The sequence below is a fragment of the Neomonachus schauinslandi genome, chromosome 10 (genome assembly GCF_002201575.2).
Source record: "Neomonachus schauinslandi chromosome 10, ASM220157v2, whole genome shotgun sequence".
Taxonomy (NCBI): domain Eukaryota; kingdom Metazoa; phylum Chordata; class Mammalia; order Carnivora; family Phocidae; genus Neomonachus; species Neomonachus schauinslandi.
Window position 1 is genome coordinate 86938000 of NC_058412.1, and position 14622 is coordinate 86952621.

At 41.3% G+C, this 14622-nt stretch overlaps 1 non-coding gene across 1 annotated transcript; it reads right to left on the reverse strand.

Annotated features, from left to right (window-relative positions):
- Positions 1-13876: 13876 nt before the first annotated feature.
- Positions 13877-13985, reverse strand: LOC123326086. Its single transcript, XR_006540872.1, has one exon. It is a non-coding gene; the product is annotated as a U6 spliceosomal RNA (small nuclear RNA).
- Between the last annotated feature and the right edge of the window lie 637 nt (positions 13986-14622).

Genomic DNA, 14622 nt, shown 5'->3' on the forward strand with positions numbered 1-14622 from the left:
CTTACTAATGACTTTTAATTTTCTGTCTGGAGGTGTTGCACATTTCTTTTTTTTAAAAAATTTTTTATTGTTATGTTAATCACCAAACATTACATCATTAGTTTTTGATGTAGTGTTCCATGATTCATTGTTTGTGCATAACACTGAGTGCTCCATGCAGAACGTGCCCTCTTTAATACCCATCACCAGGCTAACCCATTCTCCCACCCCCCTCCCCTCTAGAACCCTCAGTTTGTTTTTCAGAGTCCATCGTCTCTCATGGTTCGTCTCCCATTCCGATTTCCCCCCCTTCATTCTTCCCCTCCTGCTATCTTCTTTTTTTTTTTCTTAACATGTAATGTATTATTTGTTTCAGAGGTACATATCTGTGATTCAACAGTCTTGCACAATTCACAGCGCTCACCATAGCACATACCCTCCCCAGTGTCTATCACCCAGCCATCGATCCCTCCCACCCAACCCCCACTCCAGCAACCCTCAGTTTGTTTCCTGAGATTAAGAATTCCTCATATCAGTGAGGTCATATGATACATGTCTTTCTCTGTTTGACTTATTTTGCTCAGCATAATACCTTCCAGTTCCATCCACGTCGTTGCAAATGGCAAGATCTCATTCCTTTTGATGGACGCGTAATATTCCATTGTATATATATACCACCTCTTCTTTATCCATTCATCTGTTGATGGACATCTTGGCTCTCTCCACAGTTTGGCTATTATGGACAAGGCTACTATAAACATCGGGGTGCACGTACCCTTTCGGATCCCTACATTTGTATCTTTGGGGTAAATAACCATTAGTGCAATTGCTGGATCATATGGTAGCTCTATCTTCAACTTTTTGAGGAACCTCCATACTGTCTTCCAGAGTGGTTGCACCAGCTTGCATTCCCACCAACAGTGTAGGAGGGTTCCCCTTTCTCCGCATCTCCGCCAACATCTGTCCTTTCCTGACTTGTTAATTTTAGCCATTCTGACTAGTGTGAGGTGATATCTCATTGAGGTTTTGATTTGGATTTCCCTGATGCCGAGCGATATTGAGCACTTTTTCATGTGTCTGTTGGCCATTTGGATGTCTTCTTTGGAAAAATGTCTGTTCATGTCTTCTGCCCATTTCTTAATTGGATCATTTGTTCTTTGGGTGCAGAGTTTGATAAGTTCTTTATAGATTTTGGATACTAGCCCTTTATCTGATATGTCATTTGCAAATATCTTCTCCCATTCTGTTGGTTGTCTTTTGGTTTTGTTGACTGGCTCTTTTGCTGTGCAAAAGCTTCTTATCTTGATGAAGTCCCAATAGTTCATTTTTGCCCTTGCTTCCCTTGCCTTTGGCGATGTTTCTAGGAAGAAGTTACCGTGGCTGAGGTCGAAGAGGTTGCTGCCCGTGTTCTCCTTTAGGATTGTGATGGACTCTTGTCTCACATTGAGGTCTTTCAACCATTTGGAGTCTATTTTTGTGTGTGGTGTAAGGAAATGGTCCAGTTTCATTCTTCTGCATGTGGCTGTCCAATTTTCCCAACACCATTTGTTGAAGAGACTGTCTTTTTTCCATTGGACATTCTTTCCTGCTTTGTCAAAGATTACTTGACCGTAGAGTTGAGGGTCCATTTCTGGGCTCTCTATTCTGTTCCATTGATCTATGTGTCTGTTTTTATGCCAGTACCATACTGTCTTGATGATGACAGCTTTGTAATAGAGCTGGAAGTCTGGAAATTTGATGCCGCCGGCTTTGCTTTTCTTTTTCAACATTCCTCTGGCTATTCAGGGTCTTTTCTGGTTCCATACAAATTTTAGGATTATTTGTTCCATTTCTTTGAAAAAAGTGGATGGTATTTTGATGGGGATTGCATTGAATGTGTAGATTTCTCTAGGTAGCATTGACATCTTCACAATATTTGTTCTTCCAATCCATGAGCATGGAACGTTTTTCCATTTCTTTGTGTCTTCCTCAATTTCTTTCATGAGGATTTTATAGTTTTCTGAGTACAGATCCTTTGCCTCTTTGGTTAGATTTATTCCTAGGTATCTTACGGTTTTGGGTGCAATTGTAAATGGGATCGAAGCCTTAATTTCTCTTTCTTCTGTCTTGTTGGTGTATAGAAATGCCACTGATTTCTGTGCATTGATTTTATATCCTGCCACTTGACTGAATTCCTGTATGAGTTCTAGCAGTTTTGGGGTGGAGTCTTTTGGGTTTTCCACAAAAAGTATCATATCATCTGCAAAGAGTGAGAGTTTGACTTCTTCTTTGCCGATTTGGATGCCTTTGTTTTCTCTTTGTTGTCTGATTGCTGTGGCTAGGACTTCTAATACTATGCTGAATAGCAGTGGTGATAGTGGACATCCCTGCCACGTTCCTAACCTTAGGGGGAAAGCTCTCAGTTTTTCCCCATTGAGAATGATATTTGCTGTAGGTTTTTCATAGATGGCTTTTATGATATGGAGGTATGTACCCTCTATCCCTATACTCTGAAAAGTTTTGATCAAGAAAGGATGCTGTACTTTGTCAAATGCTTTTTCTGCATCTATTGAGAGGATCATATGATTCTTGTTATTTCTTTTGTTAATATATTGTATGAACGTTGATTGATTTGCGGATGTTGAACTAACCTTGCAGTCCAGGCAGGGATAAATCCCCCTCGGTCGAGGTGAATAATCCTTTTAATGTACTGTTGGATCCTATTGGCTAGTATTTTAGTGAGAATTTTTGCATCCATGTTCATCAGGGATATTGGTCTGTAATTCTCCTTTTTGATGGGGTCTTTGTCTGGTTTTGAGATCAAGGTGATGGTGGCCTCATAAAATGAGTTTGGAAGTTTTCCTTCCATTTCTATTTTTTGGAACAGTTTCAGAAGAATCGGTATTAATTCTTCTTTAAATGTTTGGTGGAATTCCCCTGGGAAGCCATCTGGCCCTGGGCTTTTGTTTGTTGGGAGATTTTTGATGACTGCTTCAATTTCCTTAGTGGTTATAGGTCTGTTCAGGTTTTTTATTTCTTCCTGGTTCAGTTTTGGTAGTTGATACATCTCTAGGAATGCATCCATTTCTTCCAGGTTATCTAATTTGCTGGCATAGCGTTGCTCATAATATGTTCTTATAATTATTTGTAATTCTTTGTGTTGGTTGTGATCTCTCCTCTTTCATTCATGATTTTGTTGATCTGGGTCATTTCTCTTTTCTTTTTGATAAGTCTGGCCAGGGGTTTATCAATCTTGTTAATTCTTTCAAAGAACCAGCTCCTAGTTTCGTTGATCTGTTCTACTGTTCTTTTGGTTTCTATTTCATTGATTTCTGCTCTGATCTTTATTATTTCTCTTCTCCTGCTGGGTTTAGGCTTTATTTGCTGTTCTTTCTCCAGCTCCTTTAGGTGTAGGGTTAGGTTGTGTACTTGAGACCTTTCTTGTTTCTTGAGAAAGGCTTGTATTGCTAAATACTTTCCTCTTAGGACTGCCTTTGCTGCATCCCAAAGATTTTGAATAGTTGGGTTTTCATTTTCATTGGTTTCCATGAATTTTTTAAATTCTTCTTTAATTTCCTGGTTGACCCATTCATTCTTTAGTAGGATGCTCTTTAGCCTCTATGTATTTGAGTTCTTTCTGACTTTCCTCTTGTGATTGAGTTCTAGTTTCAAAGCGTTGTGGTCTGAAAATAGGCAGGGAATGATCCCAATCTTTTGGTACCGGTTGAGACCTGATTAATGACCTAGGATGTGATCGATTCTGGAGAATGTTCCATGGGCACTAGAGAAGAATGTGTATTCTGTTGCTTTGGGATGGAATGTTCTGAATATGTCTCTGAAGTCCATTTGGTCCAGTGTGTCATTTAAAATCTTTATTTCCTTGTTGATCTTTTGCTTAGACGATCTGTCCATTTCAGTGAGGGGGGTGTTAAAGTCCCCCACTATTATTGTATTGTTGTTGATGTGTTTCTTTGCTTTTGTTATTAATTGCCTTATATAATTGGCTGCTCCCATGTTAGGGGCATAGATATTTACAATTGTTAGATCTTCTTGTTGGATAGACCCTTTAAGTAGGATATAGTGTCCTTCCTCATCTCTTATTACAGTCTTTGGTTTAAAATCTAATTTGTCTGATAGAAGGATTGCCACCCCAGCTTTCTTTTGGTGTCCATTAGCATGGTAAATGGTTATCCACCCCCTCACTTTCAATCTGGGGGTGCCTTTGGGTCTAAAATGAGTCTCTTGCAGACAGCATATCGATGGATCTTGTTTTTTTTTTATCCAATCTGATAGCCTGTGTCTTTTGATTGGGGCATTTAGCCCATTTACATTCAGGGTAACTATTGAAAGATAGGAATTTAGTGCCATTGTATTGCCTGTAAGGTGACTGTTACTGTATATTGTCTGTGTTCCTTTCTGGTCTATGTAGCTTTTAGGCTCTCTCTTTGCTCAGAGGACCCCTTTCAAGATTTCTTGTAGGGCTGGTTTCGTGTTTGCAAATTCCTTTAGTTTTTGTTTGTCCTGGAAGCTTTTTATCTCTCCTTCTATTTTCAATGACAGCCTAGCTGGATATAGTATTCTTGGCTGCATATTTTTCTCATTTAGTGCTCTGAAGATATCCTGCCAGTCCTTTCTGGCCTGCCAGGTCTGTGTGGATAGGTCTGTTGCCAATCTAATGTTTCTACCATTGTAGGTTACATATCTCTTGTCCCGAGCTGCTTTCAGGATTTTCTCTTTGTCTCTGAGACTTGTAAGTTTTACTATTAGATGTCAGGGTGTTGACCTATTTTTATTGATTTTGAGAGGGGTTCTCTGTGCCTCCTGGATTTTGATGCCTGTTTCCTTCCCCAAATTAGGGAAGTTCTCTGCTATAATTTGCTCCAATATACCTTCTGCCCCTCTCTCTCTTTCTTCTTCTTCTGGGATCCCAATTATTCTAATGTTGTTTCATCTTATGGTATCGCTTATCTCTCGAATTCTGCCCTCGTGATCCAGTAGTTGTTTAGCTCTCTTTTTCTCAGCTTCTTTATTTTCCATCATCTGGTCTTCTATATCACTGATTCTTCTGCCTCATTTATCCTAGCATTTAGTGCCCCCATATTTGATTGCACCTCATTAATAGCCTTTTTGATTTCGAGTTGGTTAGATTTTAGTTTTTTTTTACTTCTCCAGAAAGCGTTTCTCTAATAACTTCCATGCTTTTTTCAAGCCCAGCTAGAATCTTTAAAGTCATCCTTCTGAACTCTAGATCCAACATCGTACTAATGTCCATATTGAGTAGGTCCCTGGCAGTCAGTACTAACTCTTGTTCTTTTTGTTGAGGTGATTTTTTCCGTCTTGTCATTTTGTCCAGAGGAGTATAGATGAATGAGAGAACAAAATGCTAGCAGGGTAACAACGTCCCCAGAAAATATACTCTAAGCAAATCAGAAAAGACCTGAAGCAGGGGGAAAAGAAAGGGAAAGAGAAAAAAAAGAAAAAGAAAAAGATAAAGATAAAAACAAACAAAAGCAGAACAAAACAAAAACAAAACAAAAAGATTATGATCAAATATGATCAGGCTGGTACATAGATCAGTGCCACACACTAGATTTTGGTGCATTTTGGTCTGTTAGAAGAAAGTGCCTCCCAAAATTTTAAAGAAAGAAAAACTTATATATGTACAAAAATAAGGGTTGATATGATGAAGGGATGGAATATGACTATAAAGATGAAAATTACAAAAAATTTTATAAAAGGAATTCATAAATTGTTTGAAAAAAGAAAGAAGAGGATTTAAAAAAGACAGAAAGAAAAAAAAAGGGAGAGAATGTGATCAGGCAGAAGAGTAGAACAAAACCATACACTAGAGATTTAGGGTAAGTTTTGATCTGTTAGAAGAAACTATCTCAAAATTTTAAAGAGAGAACAACTTATATATATATGCCAAAAATAAGGATAACTACTATGAAGGGATAGAATATGACTCTAAAAATGAAAAATAGAAATGTTTTTTAAAAAGGGGATTGATGAGATGTTGGTTGTAAAAGGGAAAAAGAAAAATTCAGTATATGTGCTGCCGAAGCAAGCACGGGAAAAAGAAAAATTCAAAAAAAAAAAAAGACTGTTAAAAAAAACAAATTAACTTTGAAAGACTAAAGAATCATGGTAAAAAAAGCCATGGATTCTATGTGCATTATTCCCCTACCGCTGGAGTTCTCCCGTTCTCATTGATTGGTAAATTGGTCTTGGCTGGCTGTTCTCACTGATCTTCTGGGGGAGGGGCCTGTTGCTGTGGTTCCCAAATGTCTTTGCTGGAGGTGGAATTTCCCCACCCTTGCCAGGTCCGGGCTAAGTAATCTGCTCAGGTTTGCTCTCAGGAGCTTTTTGTTCCCTGTAAGCTTTCCGTACAGCTTTGGAGGCGGAGAGTGAAAATGGCGGCCTCCCAATCTCCACCTGGTGGAGCTGAGAACTTGGGGCCCCGCTCCTCAGTGAGCCCCCAGAGAAAAGCCGTCAGTCACTCCCATCTCCCTGGTCTCCGCCCACACTCCATGCTCACCCGGCCTGTGACCGAGCATTTCTATCTCTGGCACCCGACCCCGTATGGAGTCTCCAAATCCAGCAGATCCCTGCGGTGCGCTCCTGTGCTGCTCCTCCTGGGGAAGGAAGGTGAGTGTCCCCGGATGTGCCGCTTGTTGGGTCCCTACTGGAGGAGCAGTGGCCCGACTGTGCCGTGGATCACGGTTTATGGCAACCCTGAGCTGAGAGCCCGTGCCTGGGCTCCATCTCTGCAGCCGGCTTCCCCGCTCCGATACCTGGGAGCTCTGCCACACTCAGGCACCCCCGGTCTTTCTTTGACCCCGAGGGTCCTGAGTCCACACTGTCCCACAAGGGTTCCACCCCCCGCTTAGCCACCAGAGCGACGCCCCACAGTGGAGCAGACTTCTAAAAGTTCCGATTTTGTGCTCCGTTGGTCTATCACTTGCCAGAAGTGGCCGACGGAGGCCCCCTCCCCCGCCGTCTGTCCTCCTGAATATCGCCTCGGATTCCCTTCTCCGCATGTCCTACCTTCCAGAAAGTGGTCGCTTTTCTGTTCAGAGAGTTGTTGCTATTCTTTTCTTCGATCTCCTGTTGAGTTTGTAGGTGTTCAGAATGTTTTCATCCCTATCCAGCTGAATTCCTGAGACCAGAGGAAATCCAGGTCTCCTACTCCTCTGCCATCTTGCTCCGCCCCAGATAATCGGTGTTGCACATTTCTTATTAGATTCTTTTCCCATTTTTTGATGCTGTTATATATCTCTGTACTCTTGCCATTATATCTCATGTTTTGTATCTCATTATTTGATTATTTATATGTATGAAATGCAATTGATTTTTAAAGTACTGATTTTTGTATACCCAGCAATCTTGCTAAACTCAGTTATTGATCTTAATAGCTTATCTATACATTTTTTTGCAGTTTTTACTTATACAATTATATCATCCATAGATAATGGTAATCCCCTCCCTTCCTTCTTTCCTTCCTCTCTTCCTTCCTTCTTTCCTCCTTCCCTCTCTCCTTTTTTCTCTTTTTCTTTTAGCCTTATTGATCTATCTGGCTAAGACCACTAAGAAAATGTTGAAAGGAAACATAGCGGACATCCTTGTCCTAATCCCTAAAAAATAAAACTTCCCACATCTCACTCTTATGTATGATGTTCACTATACACCTTCATGTCGTTACCCCTTATTTGATTAAAATGTTCTGTTTCTAGCTTGTTAAGAATTTTGTTTTTAGAGAGGGGGGAGGGGCAGAGGGAGAGAAAGAATCCCAAGCAGGCTCCACAGCCAGTGAAGATCCCCATATGGGTGGGGCTTCATCTCACAACCCTGAGATCATGACCTGAGCTGAAATCAAGAGTCAGTCACTTAACCGACTGAGCCACCCAGGCTTGGTCCCATACCAAAACTCAGGGGGCTTGCCAGATCCCAACCCTTGCAAAGTACTAGGCTTCCATGTTTGTCTCCCCGAATCTAGGAGGCTGTCACCGATCTCCATGTTAGCCAACAACACCAGCCTCTCACCAATCTCTGTTTTAGCCAACAGACCTAGGGCAAGAGTCTAGGCTGGTTTCAGGGGCTGGGTTCACTGATCTGGATTTCAGTATTCTCCTGGATATTTTCTTATACTTCTTGTCTATGTTGTTAGCTCTCCCATGCTCACAAACAGATTTTTAAAACACACTATTAGCTTTTATAAGGGTCTCAGGAAGATTGATCCTAGACTACCGAAAATGGAAATCCTAATGACCATTTTCATAGTCGATAAATTTACATTACTTTTAGAATTTATGACTATACAAAATGATCACATTCTTCTGTGTTTAATGAACTTTAAAAATGAATTTTATTTTATTATTTGTATGTAATAACTACAAATAGCAATGACAGCCACTACATTCAGCTGTGTCTAGTGTTCAGTCCACAAGAGCTCTTAGCAAAGGGAGTGAGTGGAAACTGGAATTTAGACCAGGCTCTGCTGGCCAAACTCATCCCTGTAGGTTTCTCCATCCAAAGGAGTCACCTTTTTCTAATCTGTATGAAGACTAAAAGTGACCCTAGCTAGGAACTGCCACTACAAAGGTATGTAAGGTTAAGTTTGTCCGTAGGATTTGCAGAAGGCCTGGAAATAGGTAGCCTAACCAGAGAGGGATAGTGTGGGAGTCTTCCTGAATTAATGAACAGCCAAGAATGATTTATAATTAGTGAGTCATTTGTGTGTAAATTTTGGTTTCTGAATTACTTTATAGCGTTTATTCATTTAAGAGATTATTTCTTGAAGTTTTATTTACCCTGTTCCCTTGCTTTGCCAACTTTAAAATTTTTTAAACAATAGTTAATACAAGAGTAAACTTTACTATAGTTTACCTTTGAATTACAGTGAAATCCCATGTTTGCATTAGAATATGTCTGGAGAGATGATGATTTTATGACAGGAACACACTTTATAAGCATCCACAAGCACAGTTATTTAAATGTCACCCAAAGCCAGCATTGGAAGACAGACGTTGGAAGATGAAAATGATGAATTCTTGATACAGTCGGAAGACTATCAAGAGACCAAGACACCATGCTAAAGAAGTTGGATGTCATCCTATAGTGAATACTTACCTGGGCTTAACCCTAGGAATGTTCTGGCAAGGCCACTGGGAAGATGGGGGCAGCCTGGAGCTGATGGGGTTGATGGTGGTGTAGCTCAGCCAGGGTGGGGCCACCACAAGGAGAGGCAAGCCCAAAGTAAAGATTGGGTGGAGGCATTTTCAGGGTAGAATCCTCACATAGCTTGTCATCTAATCAGTGAGAGGAATAATCAAGAAGGAGAAATCAAAAATGGATTTTAGCTCTAAGAATGAAAACTCAAATTGTGCTTTAAAGACCTTTATGTCATTCAATATATAGTATTAAAAAATAAAATTATTTTATCCCCAAATAAATTATTAAAGAGAGAAAACCCCTGGTATTATCTCTCATTATTGTTTAATTAGAATATAACTTCAGGGCGCCTGGGTGGCTCAGTTGGTTAAGCAACTGCCTTCGGCTCAGGTCATGATCCTGGAGTCCCGGGATCGAGTCCCGCATCGGGCTCCCTGCTCGGCAGGGAGTCTGCTTCTCCCTCTCCCGCTCCCCCCTCTTGTGCTCTTTCTCTCTCTCACTCTCTCTCAAATAAATAAATAAAATCTTAAAAAAAAAAGAATATAACTTTAAAAAATAAAATTAATAAGATAAATCGCCAATTTCAATTAAAAACAGTATTATGGAATTGTCTTTGACTCATTCTGTTAAAATAAAATTTCACAACACCACAAAACTATAAAGTGGAAGAATCTAAATGTACGAGGGTTTCCTATATAGTTCTTTTCCATTCTAAGTCCTGCTTTTAAGTATCTGGGGCACTTGGCTGGGTGGGGGGCAGGAAGGCAGAGAAGGCAGGGGCTGGAGAAAGAAGCCTGTTAGATTCCATGCTTGTTCAACTCACATTTGTAAATTTTTAGTGCAATTAAGGCACAGTCTACATCTGCAAAGCAAGCCGTTCATGTTTCATTGAAAACACCCCCAGAATATTTCGGTCATCTAAACGGGTGCTTTCTTTTGTACAAATACGTGACACTACTATAGTTTTCATACAAAAAGGATTTACTGTATTAGATATAGTAAACCAGTAAACCATGAGTGAACTGTGGGGATAGTTCTATCTTAAGTTTTTATTCCAAAACTGTCCCTGCTCTGTGACCAGCTGATATGCTTCAAGGTGTGAGTGCAGGGAAGCTGGAGGAGCCCCCTTGCATGAACCTTTGCAAAACTATTGTTTTGTTCTAGGTGCAGGGATCCCTGTGGAGGCCTGGTAGGGCAAGGAGGAGTGCACTGATAAGTATCTGGAAAGTGTAAGGTGTGAAGAAGGAATAAAGAGGGTCATCAGGAATGGAGCTGAAGGGGCAGGCCAGAGGAGGTAGGTGGAGAGCTGTCTCTTGGTGATGCTCAACGTATCGTATATCGTTAAAATAAAGAAAAGTTACCAAACAGTGGGTTTCATTTCCAACGGGAATGATATTTTGAAAACATTAAATCAATTTATGTTTTGTTGTTTTACTACAACCTTTTCCCCTTAGGGAAAAGGGCAAAGCTGGGAAGGTTGTGACCGCAGGGGAGGGAGAGCCTCTATGTGCCAGAATCCAAGTTTGGGGGCTGAACAGAGAATCTTCCCACAAGCCCCAGTGGAGCCCATTCTGGAAGAGGCAGGGCTGCACGAACACTGGGGGCTGTGGTCCTGGGGGAGTGGGGTGCTCCCTCTCCGGGACAGGGTACAAGTCCCTTGGAAAGGAGGTTCAGGAGAATGGGGGCTGGTAGAAGCCAGCAGTGTGAGGGAGAAATGGAACCCTGGGGTGACCTGGTCTGGGCCTTCCCCTCCTGACAGATGGCGTAGGCTTCTGTTGGCTACACACCCAACCACGGGGTGTGTTTATGGTAACTTGTAGCTCTCTACTCTCTTGGCCTGGAAACAGAGGGGGAGGAAGAAACCAGCAAACACAGAACACACAACTACTTCCAAAGAAACCAAGGTAACCTGAAAGACACTGCCTCCCACCGAAGTGAGTTTATTCTCTCGAATGGGAATTTTCCAGTGTCGTCCTTCTCCTGGGATACCTTCACCCCCATCCTCACCGACAGGATGAGCACAGTTATAGGGAATACAAGATCCAAACATCTTATATCCTCAGTCGGTAAATGTGTGTGTATTCATTTATGTGAAAGAAAATCCAAAACAGTGTTTGGTTTTGGTAATGAGATCATGGGTGATTTTTTTTTTTTTTACCATTTTTCTTTGTTTTTGAATTGGGTGAAAATATTTCTGACCATGTATAGCTACTTATTTTCCAAAGCAAAATAAGACAATGCAAACCATAAGGTTAGGTCCACTTAAATGAGAGAAAGAAAAGCAGCATTCTCTTTACCCCTTCATCCCCGAGCAAGTGGCAGTCTCTCTGGGCCATGGCTGCAGAGCTCTGTCTGGGCTATTATGGGCACAGGGTCAGGGGGTGGGGTCTGGGCGCAACAGTGAGGCCACCAGCAGGATGCAGGTGAGAGGGAAGCAGGAGGAAGGCAGCGCCTGGGGAGGAGGAAGCCTCCCTGATGCCCCAGTGCCCCATCTCCCCTCCAGCTCTCCATGGTCCTCCCCAGGCTGCACGATCCCTGCTCTCTGCCCAGAGCGTGGCTCTGCCGGCCGCTGCCACCCTTGAGGCAACACCCTCTGCTCCAACACAGCCCTGCCCCATTGCCCCCCCCCATGCTTGGCCAAGGGACCCGCTGCCCCACTGCTGTGCCGGGGATTAGCCGTTCTGAAGAAGGAATTCATGCTTAGGGCCAACAAGTATGGATTAGTTAATGCACAACCTCTCCATGACCTTCCAAAGGGCCAGAGGGGCCTTTTTATTTACTTACTTTTTTATTTTAGTGGGGAACTCCTGATGACCCAGTAGGTAAAAGGCATGCTGTGTGCTCTGCCACTCAGTTTCCACAAGGGGAGATCTGCCCCAATAACTTTGTGGGACAGGCATGATTGTCCCTGGATTACAAACAAAGAAACTGAGGCTTAGCAGACTCAATGAACAAACAACAAGAACAAACAAAATCCTTGTCCCAAATCAGGCAGCTACCTTGGGGCAGGGCTGCAACCAGATTCTCCACCACAGCTGAAGGGAGCCTCCCAGCGGCTCGCTTGCAAGCACGATGGGCTGGCTGCTGTCCACTCTGTCCACCCAGAGTCTAGTCCTGGCAGTAGGCATATGGGTGCGATCACAAGCGTGTCCACCTCTGCTGTCATTACTTCTGAGGACACAACATCATCCTCATCAGCAGTCAACACCCACTGACAGGCAACAGAAATGTATAGATCTCTGAATGTTGGGTAAGTCTCATGGAGAAAAAAAATTTTGATAAAAAAGACTTAGAAATTCTGTGTAATCTAATTTTTCTAAACATTCGAGCCATTAATTGTGTCTGTAAATATAATAGCTGTAGCTGAATAATTTTGCTCTTTCTTGCCAGGCATGATTTATTTATTTACTTTTCAGTGTTTAATCATATCTTTGGTATTAAATATTAGGCTCAGACTCCTTCCCAAAAGACATAGCTTATAATATCATGGGGACATTAAATTTAATCATTGTTGGCAATTCTTTGATGTTATCCTGGAAAATGTGCTTATAGCAGCTGCAGACAGTGGGGCCCCAAGCCTCCATGTACATTGTATCTGTGATAAAACAGCCACTGAGACCCTGAAAAGCAGCCTATTGACCCTCGCTCACAATAACAATATGCCCCAAACTGAGTCTCCATCGTGGTAATTGAATTGCAGGGAATTCACGTGAAGCCTCCAGTGTCTGTTCTTTGAGACCATTTATATTCTTTTTCCATTTTTCTTTTAATTATTGTAAAAAGTGAAACTAATATTTTTTGGAGAGTGAATCTTTGGAGGCTGCTATTCTATATTCTGTAGACATCTCTATAGTCCCTGATAGCCTCCCCCTAAATAATCCCATACCATAACTTTTTTTGTGGGCTGGAGACAAAATAAAGAAGTTGAACAGGAGCAGAAGGTCCATCTCATACATAATATATTCCTGTATTGGGACCATGAAAACACTGCTAAAGGGAGTTAATGAACCTAAAAAATGAGCATTTTGTTTCCTCATTTTAAAAGAAATCTCATTACCAGATTAGTATGGTGTTTCTCATTTTTGGATCATTCAGTCTTCCCTCTGTCTCCTTTTTATTTTATTTTTTATTTTATCTATTTTTTCCCTCTGTCTCCTTTTTAAAGGCTCATTGCGTTTAAGGTATTAAATGTGCTCTTCGTGGGTAAGACAGAAAAGAAAAAACCCCAGCTTTTCTTCAAGTACCCACAAGGCAAGAATTTCAAGCAAAGGTGTTTTTAACTAAAGATATCCTAGGTGACTGTGTTGGGAACAAGGGTGTCTTTCCTTGCTGAGCTCATTATGGGATGGTTCTGGAGTGGCTGGAACTCAGGACCTTGATGCAACCTGCAGAGACTCCGGGAATTTGCAGAAGGCCAAGGGCAGATGCCATCTTTCTTTGGGGTTGGAGTCTAGCTTCCTTTCTGTCCATCCTGTCATTCCTTCTTCACTCACCTATTCTCTCCCTAGCACTGTTTTGCTGACCCTGCCTCTGGGAGGTGTGTTCGGTGTATCTGTTTTTCTTATAGCAGCCAATTGTCTCATATGGGTCCATGGATCATTCACAGTGAGCTGTTCTCTGCTTGTCCTCTCCAAGAGACCACCTCCTCGCACCGTGTGAAGAACTCCTCTTGGTTTTAATACACAGGCAGGCCAGGTTTATTTTAGATGGGTACCTCTCTTGGTATCTGAGAACAGAGGTGTAACTGAGAAGCTCTTCCTTTTTGATTTAACAAGCATTATGATCTTTCTGCAGGGTCCATGCTAATCTTCTCTGTATCCTTCTAATTTTAGTATATGTGTTGCCGAAGTGAGCACTATAAGCATTATGATCTGCTTAAATTGATTTTCATATTTACTTCTATCAATGGGACATGGGACACTCATTATGCAAGCACTCAAGTTAGCCCCTCAGTTTTGAGAAATTGCTTCCCTTTTTGGTTAAGCTTTTATGGAACATGGGAATTTATGGAGCTTTAAATAAAATCTACAGTTCACACTAGTGCAAAAATGTTGCCAGAAAAACATCATCGGAAATTTAGCTTTTTCCTCTTTGGAGCTATATCTTCATTTGCTCAGAATAAACAACAAAACCAACAACATTAGTGCTGACAAACACTTTGGTTATAGTGTTTTGCCCCCTCTGTTCTCTATGCAATGTCCGTGTGTGCACGTGTGCTATACACCTGGGTGATCTGATTTGCAGCCACTAGCCACTGTAGGTCTTGGGATCTTGCAGTACGGCTAGTCTAAACCGAGATGTGCTGTCAGTGTAAAATATTCGCTGGAGTTCAGACTGAATATAAAAAAGTTGTAAACTATCTCAATTATTTTTACAATTGATTACATGTTGAAATAATATTTGGGATATATTGAGTTAAATAAAACATACTAAAATTAATTTTACCTATTTCTGTTTATCTTTTAAATTTTACCTGTTTTTTGTTGTTGTTGT